Genomic DNA, 2,131 nt, shown 5'->3' on the forward strand with positions numbered 1-2,131 from the left:
CCTGAGGTTCCCCCTGGGCTTGTGCCCTGTCCTCAAATGGTACTTGTATAACGGACGGTGTCACCTCTCGAACTTGGGTGACAGCAGCAGTCTTGGTCCTCTTGGCCTTCCTTTTCAATTCAACCCTCTTGACTGGGGTGTCCAAAAGCTCGTCATCAGAGCGCTTCTCCTTAGCTGGGGCTTTCCTTTTGCCCCTTCCCTTAGGCTTTGAGGGTGAAGATGCATCCTTAGCACCTTTTGCCTTAGCTTGAGGTTTCGTTCTACCCATATAGGTATTCCGATGAACCTCTCGCCCTTCCCTCAGTTCGAAGCCCTTCAGTCTTAATAGAAATTGAACAACAAAGCCAAAACCAACCTTTTTGTAGATTGTCAGGTCGGAGTTGGAAACTGAGCTCTGCACTTGGTGTTTGAGGCAGTCGAAGATGATGTGAGCCCAGTCCAACTTGTTGTTGTTCCAGATGGCGTGGAGGATTTTCAGAGTGTCCAGATTGACTTCGTCTGTTCCGGACACCTTGCCGAGGATGAATTTTATGATGAGCTCGGCGGCTAGGGCAAACCTCTCCTTCAAATGAAATCTGTGGAGGGCAGAGGATGCTCTGGGTGGTGCAGTCTCCAATCGGATTTTGTCCCAAAACTCCTGCTTATCCATGTTGTAGTCCGATAGGTGCTTGACTGCCTCCTCCGACGTAGCAAAGTCGAATGCTGCTCGTAAATCACCCACAGAGATTGTTATGTCTATTTCGTTGAAGCGGCTTTCAATCTTGCCCTTCGTGACCTTGGCATGAGTGAACCATTCTGTATAGTCGAGGTCATGAATTGTTCGGTAGTCATGCGTCATGTACCGCATTAGTCCTGCCTTCTCAAATTTCTTCAAGACTTTCTCCGCCATTGTTGGATTTGGCGAGTGGGTAATGAAGCCATCTTTGTCAAGGATGCTTCCCGCCTTGACTTGTTTAATCTGAGAGCGTATGTGGTCTAGCTCTCTCTGGTATGCACTGGAGGATGAAGATGAAGATGAAGAAGATGATGATTCAGACGCCATTGAAGAAAGTTTGTGTGTTTTGGAGGGAATGTGTACAGCGTCTAAGGATTTGGGGATTTTGGGTATATGGTTTTGAGTTTGAATCCGGGTAAAGAAGAAGGATTCTGCTTTTATATTAGGCGGATTCGGGTTGGATATATGGGTAGGGTTGAGAGTTTGACCCGTGGAAGGCTCCCGGTTGATTTAAAAGATGTGAGAAGTCAGAAATACCCCTGATAACGGTCAGCTTATAAGGTATTCTGGTAAGGGTATTTCGGTAAAGTATAGAACGGTTTAAGCTTTGAGACAGTGGAGTATTGATATTTTAAAATAAGCATGCTCCCACTAATCAAGATAATGCCCTTAAGTGCGAAAAACCGTCAGTAACCGATGACCACGTGGCTAGCATTTATGTCCAAAGATAGCCGTTCCACCTCATATATCCGTTGAGCTTATCAAATTCACCTTTCGAAGGTGAATGATCTTCCTCATGAGTTTAAGGATCTTCCCCCTGAGTGATTGATCCCTAAACCTCCTTATTCTTCCGTCTTGATCTGNTCCTATTAAATTCCCTAGAAACTTTTGTTTGGCCTTGGTCAGCCTAATAGGAATCTATCGTTAAGGCGGGAACTAGCCATCTAAAGTCCTATTTGTCTAATAACAGAACTGGGGGTGGCTATTCCCTTTTCTTGTTCTTCTCTCCGGAGCTGCTTACTATAGTTGGGAGTGACCATCTTCATCGCTAATCCTCTTAGAGTCTTTGGATTAGGTACGATCATCCCTTTGGCTGCTGCTGACCTCAGAAAGTCCCATCTGGTCTTCCTCTCCATTTCCCTTGGTTCTCCATTTGGTTGAGGAAGGCCCTTTTCCAGAATGTGCAGCAGTAGGAGTCCCTCTTGTGCAAGACTCTCTTCCCGATTCCAGTATCCCATCGTTGTGGATTTCCTCGTATTTGGGGATCCATTCACCTTGGATGGGAATAGGATACTTGCTTGGATTATCAGGAAGCTCCGTAATCTGTTCACCCTTCGTTGATTCTGGATAGTTTTCTCCTTGAAAATCTTTGGACTTGACTGCCGGTTTCTTTCCTCTATAAAAGAATGGAACATC

The sequence above is a fragment of the Ipomoea triloba genome, chromosome 16 (assembly GCF_003576645.1).
Source record: "Ipomoea triloba cultivar NCNSP0323 chromosome 16, ASM357664v1".
NCBI classification, from domain to species: Eukaryota; Viridiplantae; Streptophyta; class Magnoliopsida; order Solanales; family Convolvulaceae; genus Ipomoea; species Ipomoea triloba.